We start from the raw sequence: 7,571 nt of genomic DNA on the forward strand, positions 1-7,571 counted from the left end.
ACCAATAAATTTTAATAAGTGAATCTAATAATAGACTGGCTTTCTAAAACATTTCAGTCTAGGCTAAAGTACAGGCTTAGAGTATAAATTACCAGATTTTGTCTCAGAAGCCTAGGAAATTCTCACTCCATACTCTCAGGCATTTTCTCTCCTCTGAGAGGTCAATGTGACTTCTGCCATGGTGACTAGGGTAGCGCTTCCACATATGCCAGTCCCACATGACTCTTAATTCCCTAATAACTCTATGATGTTCATTACTTTCTTCCATAAAAATGTTTTAAATACTTCATCCTTAATTATTGGTGTATGAAGTAGTCAAATAATTCTTTTTTGAGTTATGGATACTATAAAAATGTGTAAACATTCAAAAAAGCAAACTCTTAAAATTCAGAGGTAATTGTGGCAGAATATTAAAAGAAAAGCATGAGAAATTTTTACCAAGAGTCCCCATAGAAAAAATGTTTTTGAAAAGAAAGAGAAATCATATTTAAATTCAAGGGTGGAAGAAGAAAACTGAGCTTAAAGTAATTAATGTAAATAATGTTAATGATTTTATGTAATTTACAACATGTACAAATGTGCAGATGAATCCTGGCAGGATATATTTGGAAATTATCCAAAACTTGCTCTTAAGAGAAATGAACATAGTTACAACAAAATCTAGTATCTCAAGGTACCTATAGAAGAAATTATCTTGGATTTGAACTCTAGTCCTTGGGGAAGAGCTGTGGTCTAAGGATTTAGCAACTACCCATACAGTAGTGATAACATGACAGGAATGGAGAACTCTGCTGCCATGACAACTTACAAATAGGATCAATAAATTTTAGTGATCTAACATATAGCATGCTGACTGTAGTTAATAATACTGTATTGTATACTTGAAACTTGCTAAGAGAGTAGACCTAAGTGTTCCTACCACACACATACACAAAAGATATCTATGTTAGGTGATGTTATTTAACTTGATTTTGGCAATCATTTCATGATGAACACATATATAAAATCATCACATTATCCACCTTAAGTTTTAACTCTTGACAGTTTTTTTCCATTTTATCTCAATAAAGCTGAAAAAGAAAAAGAAGATGTAATAATGCTACAATTAGGGGATGATAGTGATGTTCACTAATGATCAAGATTTGTTTTACTGGACACATTTTACCAAAAGCTATATAATTCATTGAAGACCAAAACATAATATATTGCAGTTTTTATTTATATCTGTGTGAAATTAACAAAAAATGGAAATAATCTGAACATGAAAAAATAAATATTTAACAATTATGCTATAGAAATAGGCAGGACTTATATGCAGGCATTAGAGATTACTATTCAAAGTGTTTATTAATCTAGAAAAATGATTATTAAAAACTAAAGCAAGTAAAAACAATTTGTATAGCATGATCATTTTTGCTTAGTTTACTAATTTTGTAAAGTCTTAGAAGTTCAAAAATATCAAAAACTGGGAGGTTACATGTAAAAGCATAAGATTAGAACATTTCCTCTCATCATATACAAAATGCAAATGTATACTCAAATAAGTATATTTTTTGAGTATACAAAAGTATACTTAAAATGGATTAAAGACCTAAATGTAAAACCAGAAACCATAAAACTTCTAGAAGAGAACATAGGCAGAACACTAGTTCAGTAAAATCACAGCCATGTTTGTTTAAAACTGTATGCTAAGGCAAAAGAAAAAAAAAGCAAACAAACAAATTGGACCTAATTAATGTTAAAAGCTTTTCCACAGCAAAGAAAACAATCTATTTATAACCAAAAGACAACCTACTAAGTGGGAGAAAATATTTGCAAATGATATGACTGGTATGGGATTAATATCCAAAATATATAAATACAACTCAGTATCAAAAAATAATAATAATAATGCATTCAAAAAAATGGGCAGAAGGCATGAATAGACATTTTTCCAAAGAAGACGTATAGATAGCTAACAAGCACGTTAAAAGATCAACATTACAAATTATTAGTGAAATGTAACTCAAAACCAGAATGAGATGTTACATCACACTCATCAGAATGGCTATCATCAAAAAAATGTATGCACAACAAATGTTGGCAAGGATGTGGAAAAAAGAAAATTCCTCGTGATGGGAATGTAAATTGGTGCAGTCACTATGAAAAACATTATGGAGGTTTCTCAAAAAACTAAAATACAACATATACTACAATCCAGGATTTCCATTCCTGGGGATACATCTGAAGAGAGAAAAAAAAAAACACTAATTTGAAAAGATACATGCAGTCCAATGTTCATAGCAGCATTTTCTTGCCAAGACATGAGAGAAACCTTACTGTTCATCAACACTTGAATGCATAAAGGAGATAAAGGATATATATATATATATATATATATATATATATATATATATATATATATATATATATATATATATATAGAGAGAGAGAGAGAGAGAGAGAGAGAGAGAGAGAGAGGAGAGAGAGAAATATTGATACAAATGCTCCATATCATCACTTCTATTGGAATCTAAAAAAAAAAAAGCAAATGTATGTAACAACAAACTCACAAATATAGAGAACAAACTAGAGATTCCCACAGGAAAGAGGGAAGGGAGGGGCAAGATAGGAGTAAGTATGGGATTAATAGATACAAACTATGTATAAAATAGACAAGCAACAAGAATATATTGTATAACACAGTCAACTATAGCCATTTTCTTGTAATAATTTTTAATAGAATATAATCATTGGAAAGACAGATGCTGAAGCTGAAACTCCAATACTTTGGCCACATGATGCAAAAAACTGACTCATTGAAAAAGACCCTGACATTGGGAAAGATTGAGGGTGGGAGGAGAAGGAGATGACAGAGGATGAGATGGTTGGATGGCATCACTGACTCAATGGACATGAGTAAGAGCAAACTCTGAGAGTTGGTGATGGACAGGGAGACCTGGAGTACTGCATTCCATGGGGTCATAAAGAGTTGGACACGACTGAGTGACTGAACTGAACTGATAATCTGTAAAAATACTGAGTCACTATATTATATACTTGAAACTTCTATAATATTCTAAAATAGCTATACTTCAATAAAATGCTAATAAGATAAAGGGAAAAGAGAGCACTATTTAGTTATACCGATAACAGAGTAAAGACATAAAGACAAAAATTGTTACCACAGTCAAAAAATCTTTTCGTAGTGATAAATTTATGCTATCCATCAAGAAGATATAATGGTTACAAACACATATGTATCTAGTAACAGATTGCAAAATATGTAAAGTAAAAAGTAACAGAAGTGATTGAAGAAATAGTTAATTCCACAATAATAGTTGAACTTCAATACCCCACTTAAAATAATGGAAAGAACAATTGGATATAAAATCAGCAAAGAAAGAGAAGATTTGAAAAATATAAGCAAACTAAAACTAACAGACATCTACATAACACTGCACCCCAAAAAAACAGAATACATATGTTTCTCATTGCATATGGAACATTCTACAGAGTAGATCATTTGTTAGGCCATGAAAAAAATCACAATAAATTTTAAGTGACAGAAAGTATGTTCTCTATGCACAATGAAATGATGTTAGTATAAATTTTTAAAATATTGTGAAACATACAAGTATGTAGAAATTAGATAATGCACTCATACATAATAAATGTCTCAGAAGAAATAAATGTCTTAGCAAAGAATTTGAGAATAAAAACACAGCATACCAAAATATATGGAATGTAGCAAAAGTATTTCAGATATGTTTTGTATAAAAAAGAAATATATTATTTTTTAAAAGAAATATATTTCAATTATTGATTTATCAATTTATCTGCCATGAAAACGTTTATGTGTGTGTATAAAAATCAACTGACATAATATGTAGAAGATGACTCTATTATACTTTTTCAGTTACTAGCGTCATGAAATTTACATCTTTCAGAGAAAAATAATTTTGTATATACTTGGAAAGCAAAATAATTTAGGAAATACATAGTGTTTTGATTGAAATTTTAAAAGAATATGATATTGAGATACCGGGTAGTAAATTCATATCGGGTATTCCTTCCTAGAAGGTGATCTTTAAACTCAAAACTGAAAGACAGGAAGACGCCAGCCATGATGAAATCAGGGAAACAGCGTTTAAGGTGAGAAAAAAGGTAATTCGAAAGTTCTGGAAGCCACCAGAGACGGAGAAATATAGTATGACATCCCTTAAATGTGGAAACTAAAAAGAAATGATACAAAAGAACTTACAGAACAGAGACTCAAAGACTTAGAAAACAAACTTATGGTTGCCAGGGGGACAGGACAGTTGGGAGTTTGGAAAGGTCATGTACACACTGCCATATTCAAATCAGATAGCCAATAAGGACCTATTGTATAGCACAGGGAATTCTGCTCAATGTTATGTGCCAGCCTGAATAAGAGAGGTCTGGGGGAGAATGGGTACATGTATATGTATGGCTGAGTCCCTTCACTGTTCACCTGAAACAACCACAACACTGACAATTGGCTATATCCCAATAAAAAATAAAAAGTTCAAAGTTTGGGGAAAAAAAACAAAAACAAACAGTATGGAAGCCAGAAATGATCTTGGCCTGTTTTTAAATGGAGAGTTTTATCAGCTATGATCCCAGCATAAAATAGATGCACATTCCAACTGGGAAAATGAGAAAAGCTGAACAAAGGAAGAACTGACAAAAGTGTGAGAAGCATTTAAACGTCAACAAAGGATTTCTATATGTGTACTACACGTGCACTACCCTGGAACTTGTCACATTTAGGAGTCTCTCTCAAACTTAAGGCTTGAGGTATCAAAGAATTCTTTAGTTCTTTTGATTTGGATCCCTCACGTATACTTCAAGTATTCAAAACAAAAGAATTAAAGAATTCCTTGATTTATGGCTTTTGGTTGGGTTCAGCCAATGAGAGTGCACAACTGAGGATTAGAGAATAAGAGAAAAAACTAATTTGTGTTATTTTCCATTTGCTCCCTCTTAGCTGGGAAACCAGGAGAAGGCAATGGCAACCCACTCCAGTACTCTTGCCTGGAAAATCCCATGGATGGAGGAGCCGGGAGGGCTGTAGTCCATGGGGTCGCTAAGAGTCAGACTCGACCAAGCGACATCACTTTCACTTTTCACTTTCATGCATTGGAGAAGGAAATGGCAACACACTCCAGTGTTCTTGCCTGGAGAATCCCAGGAATGGGGGAGCCTGGTGGGCTGTGGTCTATAGGGTCGCACAGAGTCGGACACGACTGAAACAACTTAGCAGCAGCAGCAGCAGCTGGGAAACATGAGGCTGCCTATGTTGCTCAACCAAAAGTCAGCTCCTGGAGATATCACACAGGAGTCATAGCTCCTATGTGTTACAGATTCTGTTTTTCTGGTTTCACTTGAGGTAGAGCAGAGAATAAGACATCAGTTCAGTTCAACCACTTAGTAGTGTGCAACTCTTCTGCTGCACCCCATAGAATGCAGCACGCCAGGCCTTCCTGTCCATCACCAACTCCTGGAGCTTACTCAAATTCATGTTCATAGAGTCAGTGATGCCATCCAACCATTTCAAACCCTGTCATCCCCAGCTTTAATCTTTCCTAGAATCAGGGTCTTTCCAATGAGTCAGTTCTTCTCATCACGTGAGCGTTGAAGTTTCAGCTTCAGCATCAGTTTCACCAATGAATATTCAGGACAGATTTCCTTTAGGATGAACTAGCTGGATCTCCTTGCAGTCCAAGGGACTCTCAAGAGCCTTCTCCAACATCACAGTTCAAAAGCATCAATTCTTCAGCACTCAGCTTTCTTTATGGCCCAACTCTCACATCCATACATGATAACTGGAAAAACCATAGCCTTAACTAGACAGACCTTGGTTGGCAAAGTAATGTCTCTGCTTTTGAATATGCTATCTAGGTTGGTCATAACTTTCCTTTCAAGGAGTAAGCGTCTTTGAATTTCATGGCTGCAGTCACCATCTGCAGTGATTTTGGAGCCCCAAAATATAAAGTCTGACATTGTTTCCACTGTTTCCCCATCTATTTCCCATGAAGTGATGGGGCCAGATGCCATGATCTTCATTTTCTCAATGTTGAGCTTCAAGTCAACATTTTCACTCTCCTCCTTCACTTTCATCAAGAGGCTTTTTAGCTCCTCTTCACTTTCTGCCATAAGAGTGGTGTCATCTGCATATCTGAAGTTACTGGTATTTCTCCAAGCAATATTGATTCCAGCTTGTGCTTCTTCCAGTCCAGTGCTTCTCATGATGTACTCTGCATAGAAGTTAAATAAGCAGGGTGACAATATACAGCCTTGATGTACTCCTTTTCCTATTTGGAACCAGTCTGTTGTTTCATGTATAGTTCTAACTGTTGCTTCCTAACCTGCACATAGGTTTCTCAAAAGGCAGCTCAGGTGGTCTGGTATTCCCATCTCTTTAAGAATTTTCCACAGTTTCTTGTGATCCACACAGTCAAAGGCTTTGGCATAGTCAATAAAGCAGAAATGGATGTTTTTCTGGAACTCTCTTGCTTTTTCCATGATCCGGCCAATGTTGGCAATTTGATATCTGGTTCCTCTGCCTTTTCTAAAACCACCTTGAACATCTGGAAGTTCACAGTTCATGTATTGCTTAAGCCTGGCTTGGAGAATTTTGAGCATTACTTTACTAGCATGTGAGATGAGTGCAATTGTGCAGCAGTTTAAGCATTCTTTGGCAATCCCTTTGAATGAAAACTGACCTTTTCCAGTCCTGTGGCCACTGCTGAGTTTTCCAAATTTGCTGGCATATTGAGTGCAGCACTTTCACAGCATCATCTTTTAGGATTTGAAATAACTCAACTGCAATTCCATCGCCTCCTCTAGCTTTGTTCACAGTGATGCTTCCTAAGGCCCACTTGACTTTGCACTCCAGGATTTCTGGCTCTAGATGAGTGATCACACCATAATGGTTATCTGGGTCTTGATGATCTTTTTTGTGCAGTTCTTATGTGTATTCTTACCACCTCTTCTTAATATCTTCTGCTTTTGTTAGGCCCATACCATTTCTGTCCTTTATTGTGCCCATTTTGAATGAAATGTTCCCTTGGTATCTCTGATTTTCTTGAAGAAATCTCTAGTCTTTCCCATTCTATTGTTTTCCCCTATTTCTTTGCATTGATCACTGAGGAAGGCTTTATTATCTCTCCTTGCTATTCTTTGGAACTCTGCATTCAGATGGGTTTATCTTTCCATTTTGCTTCTCTTCTTTTCTCAGCTATTTGTAAGGCCTCCTCAGACAACCATTTTGCTTTTTTTCATTTCTTTTTCTTGGAGATGGTCTTGATCACAGCCTCCTGTACAGTGTCATGAACCTCTATCCATATTTCTTCAGACACTCTTTTCTATCAGATCTAATCCCTTGAATCTGTTTGTCACTTCCAGTGTATAATCATAACGGATTTGTTTTAGGTCATGTCTGAATGGTCTAGCGGTTTCCCCTACTTTCTTCAACTTAAGTCTGAATTTGGCAATAAGAGTTCATGATCTCTGAGCCTTGGTCTCATGATCTCAACTCCTGGTCTTGTTTTTGTTGACTGTATAAA

Source organism: Capricornis sumatraensis, chromosome 22 (genome assembly GCF_032405125.1).
Source record: "Capricornis sumatraensis isolate serow.1 chromosome 22, serow.2, whole genome shotgun sequence".
In the NCBI taxonomy this organism is placed as follows: Eukaryota; Metazoa; Chordata; class Mammalia; order Artiodactyla; family Bovidae; genus Capricornis; species Capricornis sumatraensis.